The sequence below is a fragment of the Pelodiscus sinensis genome, chromosome 16, assembly GCF_052426305.1.
Source record: "Pelodiscus sinensis isolate ZL-2025 chromosome 16, ASM5242630v1, whole genome shotgun sequence".
NCBI classification, from domain to species: Eukaryota; Metazoa; Chordata; order Testudines; family Trionychidae; genus Pelodiscus; species Pelodiscus sinensis.
The window spans coordinates 35112836-35128626 of record NC_143067.1 but is presented as its reverse complement, the minus strand read 5'-3'; the positions used below and the strand labels follow the sequence as shown (position 1 = coordinate 35128626).

Below are 15791 nucleotides of genomic sequence, written 5' to 3'. Positions count from 1 at the left end.
GAAGGGGCAAGGGTTTTGTGCAATTAGAAACTTGGCAACCATAGTGTATATAAGCATTCTGGAACCTTTTATCATATACCCAGGTACCTTCCAGTTCTTAAATGACTCTCGTTTAGACTGTCTGAAGAATTCCTATTTGCATTCTTATTGCCAGTTTTGAGAACAGTAGCAGACATGCTGTTTCAGAATAAGAAGTCTTCATTGTAGTTGACCCAGGATGATGCTAGAGATTTTTAAATTGTGGGGACACATCTTCAGCAAAGCCAGGGGTTGGTGGGGGAAAGACTTTTTTAGCAGGTAGATAAAATGCTAAATAATAAATGGCTAGTGCTTGCACTTTTGCTTTTTTCCCTATAAAAGTGCAGCCCAGTTTGTGCTTTAAAAATGGTTACATTCAGCTGGGGATAAGTTTGTGAAAATACAGAAGTATTCAGTGCAAGTGTTTATACTTTGGGCCTTGACCAAATGTGTGAAAACTTAAGTTTTTCTCATGTGAAAAATGTTTTGCGTGCAAGATACAGTAATGTGCCTGCAGGGCCCTTTCCAGTAAGTGTTAGAAGTGTTAGAGGACTTCTGCTTCTTGTTCTTCATGTTGAGAGCTAACTTTTGGGGTAAAAAAATATTTAAAAAATCTCACCAGATTGCCTCTTGATTATTACTAAGATCTAAGCTACAATGTGAAGAGATCTCCCAGTACTATGGGAACTCTGCTAGAAAGCTGCATATTTAAAAGGAAAGCAACATTTAATAAAAACAGCATTGTGGATTTGACTGAGTAAGGGCAAGTGAAAACCTTTTAATAATTTTAAGATATAAGGAAATGAAATGGCCTCCTAGTGGATTAAATACCTGAAGGGACACACCATGGTTATCAAGTATCTTTCAAATTTTAGTGCTAATGGCTTTCTCGTCTGTTACAAAGGTGACCTGTTTCAGCTGGTTGTTTTAGCAAGCACATATGTACTAGATGATAGCCTGGGATGTGTAAAATCGCCAGTAGTCCATTCTGTTACTGCTTAGTCCAAGACTTAATGAGATCTTGTGCGGCAATGCTAAGTTGGGAATCTGAGGTAAAGAAGGGAACTGCAAGATTTTGTCATTGACTACTAGCCTGACTCAAGACAAATGCTACTCAGGCAAAATACCTAATTTTTAGGGCTGACTGCTGTCTAGCCTCTCCACCCATGCCAGCTAGGACTGCTCTGCCCAAGTAGCATCACTGGGTAGCAGCAGCCTTGGACACTGAAGTACTAGCACTAGGGATGTTAAAAAACGTTAATAATGTAACCGTATAGCCGCTGAAATTCTTAGTGCAGCTGGCTCCCTGGAAGCAGGGGCTAGCAACCAATGTGCACTGGGCTCCCAACTACCACCCCACTCCCACTACAGAGGCTGCACTGCAGGGCATCAATGTGCTCTTTTTGATCAGGTTGGGAGCCGGTGAGTAACCATTACAGAAACTGATACGCTCACGCTTATCAGTTAACTGTTTAAACGATCACAATTTACATCCCTAACTAATATCAGTCCAGCCATAAATATTAATTTCCTGTATTCATGACAGCAGAGTCCTGCATCTTTGCTGCTGTGAGGTGTATTATGCTATATAGTTGGAAACAATAGAAATATTTACACTAAATATAGCAAATCCAGTTTCTGTGCAAGAAAGTCAACATAATCCACACCTGGCTGGCCAACCCCTGCCTTTCAATGTGCTCACAAGGAGCTAATTCTGAGTCCCAGTGGCAAAATTTGGTCAAAAGTAGATCCCATTACTATTTGTTTTGCTACAACAATGAGGAATCTTGTGGCACTTTAAAAACTAATAAATTGGTTTGGCATGGATATATATATACACATGCAAATATGGGAGTATATGTATCTCTACCACACAGACATTTCCACTTTGTGCATCTGATGAAGTGGGCTCCAGCCCATAAAAGCTTATGCCCAGATGAATGTGTTAGTCTTTAAGGTGCCACAGGACCTGTGTTTTTGCTGAAATAGACTAATACTGTTACCCCCTCTGAAACTTGTCAGTGTACAATATATCTGGAGATTATGACTAAAAATTGTCCTTAAACGATAGTAAGAATATGTGGAATGGAACATGAGCAGTGTACTCCCTCTTGTTTATTTCTCTCTTCTTGGTATTTTCACTGGGTTTGCCAAGGATTTTTTCCCCTTAAGCAGTATTCTGTAAAAGTAATGTTACTGCTCGTGCAATGATGCTGTACTGAAGTATAATCAGACAGGAAGTCAGCTTTTGAGCCATTATTCCAACAGAGCTAATGTAATTGCATTTTTGTCTTGGTGTCGAAACCTAATGGCTTGTTTTATTACCAGTACACAAATAGTGTTTCAGTATACAGTGCAAGTGTGACATTTACTTGTGTTAATGAAATACTATTCTGAACCTGTAGTTCTCTTACAGAAATAATGCTGAGTAAGGAATAATGAAGCTGGACTTGAAATTCTTATACATGTTTCATGTAAGTCCATGGACAGCCTTTTCATTTTTATCTCTCATGACATGAGAGTCAGTTTTCTGTTTCCTTGTGTCCTCTGCTATTTTAGAAAAAGCGATGTATCATGGTTAAGAATGCAAAGGAGATTAGTCAAAAGTTGCTTTCAAGAAGATACATGAAAATTCTGGTGGGTATGCATCTGACACACACTGTATTATATGGCAGGGGTTCCCAAACTTTTTGACACAGGGACCAGTAAATCCATTCACGAGCTTTTGGAGGACCAGTAACATTCATTTGCATATTTGCATATTCATTAAGCAAATGATGAGTATTCAAATAAGTTGGTTTTGGTCCTCCCAAAGCCCCCAGTGCCAGCTTTAGCAAAGCTTTTGATATGGTCACCCACAATATTCTTGCCGGCAAGGGAATATGGATTGGATAAATGGACTGTAAGATGGATAGAAAGCTGGCTAGACCAGGGTTTCCCAAACTTTTTACTTTACTTGGAACCCGTTTTTTTCAGTACTGTTTTTTGAAGCCCAAAACTATAAACGCATAGAAAAAAAGAATTAAAAATGAATAAATTTTCAGTGTTTCACCCGGCTGCATCCTCTGCCCAGCCTTGGCCAGGGCTTGGGGGACCCGGTGCTGCATGAGCACTCCAGGAGGTGGGAGCAGGAGCAGATTGAGGGTAGGGTATCTGGCTAGGAGAGGGGGTGCAAGGAGGGGTAGGGTTGCCAGGTGTCCAGTTTTGTACCGGACAGTCCGGTATTTGAGGGTTCTGTCTGGGAAACAAATTGAGAAAATACTGGACATATAAAATGTCTGATATTTTCTAATTAGGTAAGTTTATTATTATTAGGTGTATCAGTCCATAGCTGTGAATTGCCTGGCTGGTAGATGTGCTCATGCTGTGTGAGTGTGTCTACCAGATAGGCAGTTTGCAGCTACTCGAGGGAGGGTATGAGGAGTGGGGGCAAAATGGAATCCCTGGGGCCGGACTCATGTGCCCAGGTCAGTCCTGCTTCCCGCTGGCCAATTCGCGCACCCACCCCCCTTCTGCTTCTTCTCCCAATCTCCCCTGGCTAGCCCCGCTGCCCCCGTCCAGCCCTGCTTCCACCGCCTGCCTGCCCCGATCTCCACCGGACAGCCCACTACCCCCAACCCTGCTTCCCGGCATCAGGTTTCCCCCCCACACACACCTCCTCCCAGCCCGCCCCACCCCACTCCCCACCCGGCAGCTATGCTGAGGCCTGGTATTTTTTTCCCACGGTCCGGTACCGGGCTGCGGCCCATAGTTTGGGAAACGCTGTTTTATGGAATCTGTGCCAGCTCTTTCTGAATGTAAATTAGTTTTAAAACTCAAACTATTATTGGGACTAGTTTTACTGCTGGTTTTGGCTGCAGTACAGCAAGAGGAAGACCAAGGACAGGGTAGGCCCACTGCTTAGTGAGGAGGGAGAAGCAGTAACAGGAAATTTGGAAATGGCAGAGATGCTCAATGACTTCTTTGTTTCGGTCTTCACCGAGAAGTCTGGAGGTGTGCCTAACGTAGTGAATACAAGCAGAGAGAGGGTAAGTTTAGAAGATAGGATACACAAAGAACAAGTTAAAAATCACTTAGGAAAGGTAGATGTCAGCAAGTCACCAGGTCCTGATGAAATGCATCCCAGGATACTCAAGGAGCTGATAGAGGAGGTATCTGAGCCTTTAGCTATGATTTTTGAAAAATCATAGCAGACAGGGGAGATTCCAGAAGACTGGAAAAGGACAAATATTGTGGCCATCTATAAAAAGGGGAATAAGAACAACCCAGGAAACTACAGACCGGTCAGTTTAACGTCTGTCCCAGGGAAGATAATGGAGCAGGTAATTAAGGAAATCATATGCAAACACTTGGAAGGTAATAAAGTGATAGGGAATAGCCAGCATGGGCTTGTGAAGAACAAGTCATGCCAAACTAATCTGATAGCTTTCTTTGATAGGATAACGAGCCTTGTGGATAAGCGGTGGATGTCATATACCTAGACTTTAGTAAGGCATTTGATACGGTCTCACATGCTATTCTTATTGATAAACTAGGCAAATATAACTTAGATAGGGCCATGATAAGGTGGGTGCATAATTGGCTGGATAACCATAGTCAGGGAGTTGTTAACGGTTCTAAATCCTGCTGGAAAGGGATAACAAGTGGAGTTCCTCAAGGGTCTGTTTTGGGACCCGTACTGTTCAATATCTTCATCAATGATGTAGATATTGGAATAGAGAGTATGCTTATTAAGTTTGCAGATGATACCAAACTGGGTGGGGTTGCAACTTCTTTGGAGGATAGGGACATAATTCAAAATGACCTTAGCAAGTTAGGGAAATGGTCAGAGGTAAACAGGATGAGGTTTAATAAAGAGAAATGCAAAGTGCTCCACTTAGGAAGGAACAATCAGTTCCATACATACAAGATGGGAAGCGACTGTCTAGGAAGGAGCATGGCAGAAAGGGATCTAGGGGTCATAGTGGACCACAAGTTGAATATGAGTCAGCAGTGTGATGCTGTTGCAAAAAAAGCAAACATGATTCTAGGTTGTATCAACAGGTGTGTTGTAAGAAAAACTCGTGAAGTCATTCTGCCGCTCTACTCTGCACTAGTTAGGCCTCAGCTGGAGTACTGTGTCCAGTTCTGGGTGCCACATTTCAAGAAAGATGTGGAGAAATTGGAAAGGGTACAGAGAAGAGCGACAAGAATGATTAAAGGTTTAGAGAACATGACCTATGAAGCCAGGCTTCATGAACTGGGCTTGTTTAGTTTGGAAAAAAGAAGATTAAGGGGGGACATGATAGCGGTTTTCAAATATCTAAAAGGGTGTCACAAGGAGGAAGGAGAAAATTTGTTCCTCTTCGTTTCTGAGGACAGGACAAGGAGTAATGGGCTTAAAGCAAGGGAGGTTTAGATTGGACATTAGGAAAAAATTCCTAACTGTCAGGGTGGTCAAATATTGGAATAAATTGCCAAGGGAGGTGGTGAAATCTCCCTCTCTGGAGATATTTAAGAACAGGTTAGATAGACATCTGTCAGGGATGGTGTAGACGGAGCTTGGTCCTGCCTTGAGGGCAGGGGGGCTGGACTCAATGACCTCTTGAGGTCCCTTCCAGTCCTATTATTCTATGATTCTATGATTCTATACAGATTGATGCTTATAGGAAATAGGTAAGGTCAAAGATTTCTCTCCTGGTATGGGTCAAATCCTGCCACCCTGACTCATGTAAATAGTTGGATTGGCTTTAATGGGACTACTTAACACTGATTACGGTACACAAAGACTCAAGGAACAGGCTATGCCTGTTTAAGGCTTTCATCCAGTAGCAGTACTTCCTGTGGACTTGTGTTGTGTTTGGAAGGGCACAACAACCCAAGCTTATGCAGCATAGGGCAGAGCTGTGGAAGTGCAATACTCACAGAAGAGTATGCCCTGCCTGGCTTGTGGATGCTCATTAGAAACTGTGAAAAATGCATTTAAACAAAGCTCAGAATAGTTAAATTGTGATGGAAGAATTTTAATAATAATAATAATAATCATATATATAGTAGCCCAGTGTCTGAGAGTCTGTAATGCTGAAATGCTGGCTGTTCTCTCTGGGTAGCGCTGTTGCTGAAATGCTGGCTGTTCTCTCTGGGCGGCGCTGTTGCTGAAATGCTGGCTGTTCCCTCTGGGCAGCCTGTGCTGCATGGGGAGTGCAGGGCCCAAACGACCGCTTGCACCTGTTGCTCCCATGCGGCGGCCCGGCTGAGCGGCGCAGAAGTCAGCCGAGTGCCACGGCGGGAGGTGAAGGAGGGTGGGGTGGTGACGTGTGACTTGACAGCGGCTCCAGGCCTCGCCCTCTGGCCGTGAACATCACTGCCCTGCCCCCCTTTGCCTCCCGCCATGGCGTTCGGCTGACTTCTGCACCACTCAGCCAGGCCACCGCAGGGGAGCAAGTGGCGTAAGCAGCCATTTGGGTCCCGCACTCCCCATGCAGCACAAGGAGTGTGGAGCCCAAACAATCATTTGGGCTCCACGGTCCCCTGAGTGAGAGGCAGGAGGGGGAGGAGAAGAGAGAGAGAGAGAGAGCGAGAGTCAGGAGACGGAGGAGAAAAGAAAGAGAGAGACAGAGAGAGAGGAGGCAGTAGGAGAAGGAGAAGGGGAGAGAGAGAGAGACGGACGGAGCGAGAGACCGGAGGCTCAGGAGAGAAGACCGACGTGGAGGAGAGACCTGAAGATCCCGTCTTATGATGGGCTAATTAGCTAGTAATAATAATAATAAATTATAATATTTTAATAATAGTTTGAGTTTTAAAACTAATTCCCAACTGGGTAAGTGTGAGGTGAAGGAGCCAAGAGTCAACAAATTGAGAAGAAATGCCTTCTGTGTTTAGGATGCGTGGTTCTCTCATTTCTGCCTGTTGCTCTGTACATAGAGGGGGGGACATCTCAAAGGATGCAGTGACCATTCAAAAGAAGCAACACGATTGTTTTAAGAAAGCGGACAGGGACAAATTTTTTCACTTGAAATGTAGAAAAAATTGCAATCCAGATTGGGCAGTTGTATTTAACCCAGATAGGAGGATCAATATCCCTACTCTTTTAAAAAATACTATAAACCTAGTTAATTACTCCCAAGTGATCAAGGACCACAGTTTTCATAACTTATTCAAAAATGTGCTGCACCGATGTATCATTTTGTTTATTAATCAATAACTTAGCATCCACCAGACATAAAATCATTTTAATCCTATTATAGACCCTTACCAGTAAATTCATCTTGTGAAGTTTATATTCAAGCTGGCAGAACCTCTGAAAAAACAAGGAGCATTTTTTTAGCTTCTATCAAGACAATTGGTTAGGTGAAGCAGGACTAACCTGAGACCTACTTACTGTGTTCAATTAAAGTGTCGTAACTTGTTGTCAGTAGGAATGAGATTATTTGGTTTATTTACTCATTGCAAAACTTAATTTAAATGCCCCTGGCCTTTAAATCATTCATTTATAATCTATAACGGTTCAGTTCTAATTGCAATTTCAATCTGTTGGCTGCTCTTAAAAGGCTAGAGGCCAATGAAATACTTAATTTGAAAAGAGGAATTAACTTTTGTCAGTACACTCCAAGGTCCAAAGTCTCCCCTCTCTCCCTCCATAACCCCTGGCTCAGATTCTAAAACAAAATGCGGCAGTTTAGCCTGCAAGATATTGAATATTAAAATTATTAGTGATGCTGTCTGTTTCTTCTGTTAGAGATAGACAAGAACTACCCTTTCTGTCAGCCTCGTGACTGATACTACTGTGCACATTTTGGTACGAAGGGTATAGAGATGTATGTGAGGACAGACAGACAGATGAATGAAGTAAGTTCTATTGTGCATGAAGTTAAAAATGCAATTACCATTGAGAAGCAGAGCTGCCAAATCTCTCTGAGTTGTACATAGTACTGAGAATCCCTCTCGTATGGTGACCGCTTCCTGGGGAGCCATCTTGTGACTGGCTGCAGCACTACTGGGGCTCCTCCTCAGTTTCTCCTTTCTTCTGGAGTCTGCAGTAACTCCACATAAGGCTGCAGAGTATAAACAGTACCTTATGGAGTTAATTTATTACAAAAAATATCCCACAGACACACTCCATTTTCCTGCAGCACTGTCCAAACAATGCATTCAGTATCTCAAGTTCCAGGAATTAATCATCGTCCCAAGCACAGCATCGTCACAGTGCTGCAGCTCTCCATTACCATTCTGGAGTCTCATTTTGCTCTAAATCCCCAATACAGCTCCGGTATTTCTCACCAACCTCCAGCTCCCAGGCACAGCTATTGTGTCTCTCACCGTGCCTCACCCCAACCCCACTAGCTCTCTTTCCTTCCTGTATGGTTCCAGTTCTTGTCCAGAGACATCAGTGAGTTCCCCCGCCATCATTCCCCGGCCTTCAGCTCTCTAGCTTAGAGTGCTGTGTAGGCATCTGCCTCTGCTGCTCTCAGACTTCATCTACCATCTGCACACACCTGCCCCAGCCTACTCTAGTCTGGAATGCCCCTTCCCTCTTCCCCCAGCTGCTTTCTGGTTTCTCCAACCTGATCTGGCTCCACTACTCACTAGGGAGCTCTCACGGCTCCTCCCGCACAGTCATCACTTCCCTCAAGCTGTCAGACCAGCTCTGCTCTTCTTTTGAGCTCTCACTTCTCTGGACTTTGGGTTCTGAACGGTCTTATCCTTGGGCAGCTTCCCCTGCCCTCCTCATCACACCAAAAGAGGGAACCATTGGAACAGGGATGCTGAACTCTGGGGGTGAGCCATCCTGTTACAACCCCATAAAAGAAATACTGTCTGCGCAGCCCTGTATTCCATAGCCATGTATTCCATTCACTTACTACGTCCCTTACCAAACTATTCGCTGCTACAAGCAGTAGAACTCTAGAGTATGTTCTCTTGTTGCGTTCTTTGTTTTGGACTAGGGTAATTGCAGAGATCTGGGAAATTCAGTGCTTGATTTGAACATCCATAGTTTGATGGTGATCTGAACCAGGGATTTGGGGAAAATCAGATACAGATCTGGATTTCTAGCACTCCTGATTCAAAGGATATTTTAGTCTTCTTTTTATTATGCACATATCTCCTCCAGACCACCAGTAGCGAAGCTTTCTGATTAAACTCTCATATCCTTGCTGTTAATTTTCCTGTCAGCGTACTTACCCCCAAGATGCACATTGCTCTGGTGTGAAGGTAAAGGTAACACAAACCATCGTTTAGGTAGAATTATTTAATTCAAATAATTTTTCATATCCTCTTTATAGTTTGATTAAAGAAACCTTTAAGCTCAGCAGATAAATGATGACTGAAATGGTGGTGGAATGTATAATACACCAATTAATAAAATGCTGTTGTAATTTCACAGGTCAAGCAATGTTTGTTTTCTGCCAAAAAGAAATAAAAATGGCAACAAAAATCCCACTCACTTCTTTGAAATGATTCTGCAACATATGTTGAAGTCTACAAGAGACCTACAATAGAGTTATCTACCTGATCAAAAGACACTCATGTAAAGCAGCACAAAAATGTGTACCGCAACAAGGTTTAGGCTTAGCATTTTTGAAAACCCAGAAACAGAGTATATTAGGCCAAAAATATTCTAGTGTCTGTGGCATTTTTAATTGAAGGGGGAAAATTAAAAATTGCTATAAAGTGACTTTTGCGTCTTAATTTACTTGGACATTTTTCTCCTTAAAGAGCAGTGGGCTTAAAACTTTGATAGTGTTTTGTTTTTCTTCTTTCCACTTCTCTGTTACATCTGTACTGAGAATAAAAGCCCATCATCACTTGCCCTCTTTTTCATGTCCAGATAACTGTTGTGTGCTAAAGCCTCAGAGGTTGTTGATCCCCCATCTAGGCAGAAAACATGTGCCTTGTGCCTCTCTGAAGAGTTCCTCACTTCCTGGGTATGTCTAGACTACATGGCTCCATCAATGGAGCTATGTAAACTAGTTTACCCGTCACAGGCAAAGAAGCGAGGATTTAAATAATCCCCGCTTCATTAAAATAAACATGGCCGCCGCGCTGTTCCGACGATCAGCTGATCCAGCACAATGTTGCAGTCTAGACGTGGATCTGTCGGCTGGGGAAGCCTTTGCCAACCGATCCTGTAAACCTCGTTTCACGAGACATAAGGGATCGGTCGGCAAAGGCTTCCCCAGCCGACAGATCCGTGTCTAGACTGCCGTGCTGTGCCAGATCAGCTGATTGTCGGCACAGCACAGCGGCCATGTTTATTTTATTGAAGTGGGGATTATTTAAATCCCCGCTTCTTTGCCTATGCTAAGCAAACTAGTTAATATGACTCCATCGACGGAGCCATATAGTCTAGACATACTCCCTATGAAAACCGGTTTTTTGATCCCAATCCATTCCCACTAAAATCAATTGAAGGACTCCCCTTTGTTTTCATAGGTATGAGATCAGGGCCTTTGAACGGAGTAGGTCTCAAAGGTTTTAAGAGAACTGAGCATAAAAGATCCCTTGTTATAAGTTCTCCAAATCTTTACTTCTGCAGCTCACTGGCCAGCAAGAATAGTGATCTGAAGTAGCCACATGTTTCGCACGCAGAAGAATTTATACCAGAAATCTTCATGATACTAAGCTGTAATGAGAAAATTAATTAGCGCTTTTATTATTGTTGCTTCTTACTTTCCAAACTTAGTCTTGTGTTTCTGGCCTTACTCCAGCCTCTTGTCCTACTCTAATTAACCCCCTTTTATGTAGGTCACCTTGTATAATGTCTTGTCATGGGATATTGTGACCCACAAAATGTTGAAATGCTGGATTGAGCTCTGCCGAAGTTTTCTAGTAGATATTGAAATCAGCTGACTTGCAAGTAGTCAATTAAATGTACTGTGTGATACAGGCACTTGAACACCAACTGAAAATACAAGTACATAAATTCTGACACCACATTCTAATGAAAGGGAATTTACTAATACTAACATAACCATAGCGATATATTGCAAGGTATATCAGTGCAAATAGCATTTATACTTCTCCCCCATTACAAGTCCTAGTCAGAAAACATACCAGACTTAAATGTTGAAATATTTGCAGGAAATTTGACCTCTCAACTTGGTTTTTTTTTCCTCATACGGAACAAATATTTATTTCAAGTTCTTTTTTCTTAATGTGTGGTGTGCAATTCTGCCTGTTTCTGAAGATTATCAACTGCTGCCCCCTATTTTCATGGTCTTGGGTCTGTTTTGGAGCATCACAATCAGTGTGAACAGAAAACATAGAAGGAAAAATATAGAGTTTGATAGAGTGAATTTTGAAACATTTTGTTTTCATGGAAAGATAGCTAATACCTCTGCCCCACTCTAAGGCTATGTCTAGACTACACCCCTCTGTCGATAGAGGGATGCAAATCTAGCACATTGAAATTGCTAATGAAGCCGGGATTTAAATATTCCGTGCCTCATTAGCATAAACATGGCCACCAATTTTTTTTGAAATGGAGTTTTTTAAAAATAAAAGGCAGTCTAGACGTGGATCTGTCAAAAATAAGCCCTTTTTCAACAGATCCTGTAAACCTAGTTTTTTGAGGAATACAGGATCTGTCGAAAAGGTTTATTTTTGACAGATCCGTGTCTAGACTGCAGGGGGTTCTTTTTTGGAAAAACTCTGTTAAAAAAAAGCGGTGGCCATGTTTATGCTAATGAGCCACGGGATATTTAAATCCCAGCTTCATTAGCAATTCCTTTGTGCTTGATTTGCATCCCTCTATTGACAGAGGGATATAGTCTAGACATAGCCTAAGGGTGCATCTAGATAGCACCCTTCTGTCAGAATAAGTTATGCAATTTGCGCTACACACGTTGTGTAGTTTATTCTGAGTCTAAATTGAAAGAGCTTATTTTGAAATTTGGCGCTGTCTATACAGTGTCAAATTTCAAAATAAGGCACTGTTCCGACAAATCACTTAACCCTCATGGAACGAGGGCTAAAGGTATGCCGGAATAGTGTTCTTGATATTTTGGGAAATAGTGGGTGCTTTTAAAGATGCAGCATTGCTATTTCAGGATACTTCCAGTATCCCAAAAGAGCAACGCAGTCTAGATGTACACTAAAATAAGTAAAAGGAGCTCAGGAAATTTCCAGTATTCAAAAGAGATGCAATGATTTAGGAAGACAGATATTTTTAGGACATACATTTAGTGCTAGTTGTTTTGCTGGTGTAACTTGGCATAGCTCCATTGACTTTAAAGGTACTATATTGATTCAGAACAACTGAGGATTGGCCTTCTGGTTTTAAACCAGAAGAAAGCCCCTAATGGAATGGACCTTTGTCCTGTTTGGTTTTAACTTTAGATTGTAAACTATTTGGGACAGGAATTGTCTCTCACTATGTGTTTAGACATAATAGTGCAATGACGCCCCATTGTATCTGAAGTGTTTAAATGTTGGTGCAATATAAATAGTATATTATACACAAAACTATGTCAAAATAATATTCTTAAGGTTGCAAAGTCAAGCACTCAGAATTTAGGCTATGCCAGAATTAAGATTGCTGGTGCAAACTTAATTCAGCCCTCATTTGCATATGCATATGTCATTGTCGTTAATGGCATGATCACATTCTACTTCTTCTACAGGACTCCTTTTTCATTCAGTGCTCGGAATACCCCTGCTCAAAGAATGAATGAGAATTGTGTAGCAATGGAGACTTTGTAAGACCATTGCAGAAGTTTAAAAGTGTGTAGTGAATGAAGCCGGGAATTGTAGGAAGGGGAGGAAAATGGACTCATAGTCAAAGCACATAAATACTTCTATGGAGTTTTTGTGTGATACTAGTTAAATCACTTAAATCAAACCTTACTTACTGGTTTGACACTTATTGTGTGTGTTTCTCATTTCCTTGGGTGCCTGAGCTGAGATCTTAACTGGGTTGACTGGCAGAAGTTTGATTACTCACAGCAGCATCTGTAATCAATGGGATCTCTGCTTTGAACACATAAAGGCAAAGAAATTAAAAAAAAATCAGTCCAAGGCAGATACCTGTCATACAAAATTTTATTCCAAATGATTAAAATTACCAAAGTTACGAGCAACTGAAAACAATGTTTTCAGGTAACTGATCGTTGCCACCTAATCCGCCTATAATAATAATAATAATTAAAAATGAAAATTAAATTACAGTTGTGTAATTCTTTCATATGAAATAGTTAAGATGATAGTTAAAATTGTTAGGGTCTGTTTAAAAAACTGAAATGTGAGAAAACTTGAAATAGACAGCTGTCTCAAAAACAGTCTCTGAAATAAACCTCACATTAATTCTGTTGAAATTGAAACTACTATAAAAGTTGAGTGAACACTTTTTTACTCACTTTTAAGATCCTCATGCCTCAGAGTGTAAGTCAATGTTGATATTGTCTCTCCTTCCCTATTTTCTGACTCTTCCTAGCCACATAATATTGACAGCTCAGAAGAGAGATGACCATCAGACACAATCTGTTTGAGCTAATGGAAATTCAAGCACACAGATACCAATTCTCAATGGAATCTCTGACATTTCTCAGACAGACAGTACAAGTTTGCAGTAATTCTCTTTTCCTTGTGTCAAGAGACTTCCACCCTGGATGTGTAAGGCCAATCACTAGCTGTTTTCATTTTGCAGCTTTTGGTAACAGGATCTACATTTCAAAATCATGACATTTATAGCCATTTCAATCTAAGCATCTTTCTGATATGGGATGATATGATGCATGTTACTTACCCCTGTGCTTTTATTTATCCATCATTTACATTAGGTGATATATGGGAGTTGTATGCAAATCTCAGGTATTTGCCCAATCTTCATCTCAACTGTGGAGATGTTTGGAGCTGTATTTCAGCCACTTGTGAACCCATCCACAACTCACAGAACTTACCAGTATAGTATTTATTTGCGAATAGCAGAGCATTGAACCAACAGTGCCTAGAAGTTATTCTTTTCCGGATTGAAGAAAGTCATCTGATCCCACTGGTCATTGAAACCAAGTTTTATTGTCTTAAATACTGTATTTTGCAAGATAACTTTTTCCACCCAGTAGGTGTTTACCCTGCATTCAGTTACTCTTCCCTACAGTGGTCAAATGGGATGTGTATGTATAAACACAAACACACGTAGGATTGATGAAAGGTATTTGTGACAAAGTGTTCAAGTTAACTGCTGGCTTTCCACAATTAAGGTTTTGCTATAATCTGGATGGTCTGCAGATGAAGATCAAAAGAAGCAGGTTATTACAATAATATTTTATGAGAATAAGACCTTCTGGATCATATTGCCAATTACAGTTCCAATCCTTGGCTTAATATATTGCATGTTTCTAATTAAACACAAACCTAAAGAATGTTAGAGTTTCGTTTATGACTTTCCACATGTCATCTGTAATTTGTGATTTAAACAATAAGGAGTTTATTTAGTGTTTTGTAACCAAAGGAATATAATTTCTTGACTGAACATGTTCTACTGCTTTTCATCACTTTGTTAATATTTTGCCACTGCCTCTCTGTATCTCATCTAGGATTGGCAAGAAAATAGAATTTTCATGAAAAAAATGAGGTTTTGGTGTTTGGTTTCATTCCATATGGGAACCAATACTAGACCTTTCACATTTTTCTTAAAAAAATGAAGGAAAGAGAGATCTGTCCTTGAGAGTGTCCAGTAGTTAGGGGCACTCATCTGGGATGCAGAACAGGTTCAAATCCCTATTCTTTCTTATGCAAAGCAGGGGCTAAACCCAAGTTTCCAACATCCCATAAAAGTGTTCTGACCACTGGCATAATGGCTATTTTGCAGAGGGTCTCTTTGTACCCCCATTTTTGATCTGACAAATTTTCCTGATAAAATATTTGTCAAAACAAATATATTTTCTTGAAAAGTTTCAATTTTGAGTGACTGGCATTTACTGATGGAAAAAGGTTCCATGAAAAATTCCCAATCAGCTCAACTCCCAGCCTTGAGGAATAAGCTGTTTTAATTAAGACTATCACATTTTAGCAGGTTTTGGTCAGCTGTGTATGTTTCCTCATAATTCCAAAAAATATCTTCAGTTCCTGAAATTGTATGTAATTTTTGGAACTTTGACCAAGACCTGTGAAGAAGTGGGTTGTGCCCATGAAAGCTTATGGATACTATCTACATGTTTTTTTAGTCTTTAAGATGCTGCAAGCCTATTTATTGTTTTTTAAGTTTTTCCAATTACAGACTAACTTGGACACCCCTTTGAAGCTCAAGACCTTTCAATCATTTGTAAAATTTGATAGGCTTAAAAATGATTTCCACCACACAGAATATATCTTTGTGTTCATCTCAATCTCTCTCTCTCTCTCTCTCATTCTCTTTCTCTATCTCTCTATCTAATTATAGCATGATACAAAAATATGTGTGAATTGTAACTTTTAGGTTGACATTGGAGAAAGTGATAAGCTTTTAGAAACGTTAATGAGAGTAAAATTTAATGTGCACTTAATTAATTGTTTTGAATGTGTACAACTAGATGGTTCCATCCATAAAACTTGACCCCCAATGAATAGCTTCCTTGTCGCCAGTGAGACTACAGGATTGAATAAAGGTTTACAGTACAGAGCTCTTAATGTTATGAGTAATTTTTTCTCTTCATCCATTACATTGCCTGATATTGTGACAATTAGTATGCTATACTCATCCTTTGTACTTTATTTAGCAATAAAATGGTTCCATCTCGTAACTAGTATGTGCAATTTCAAAAGTTTGCAAATCTTGTAGAAACTGGAGGAGCAAAATATATACTGGGTCAGTTAGC

The 15791-nt window shown here is 40.7% G+C and overlaps 1 protein-coding gene across 1 annotated transcript in view; it reads left to right on the top strand.

Annotated features, from left to right (window-relative positions):
- The window catches only part of SLIT3 (slit guidance ligand 3), a 791947-nt gene that overhangs the window by 512041 nt on the left and 264115 nt on the right, over positions 1–15791 (top strand). The window lies entirely within an intron of this gene.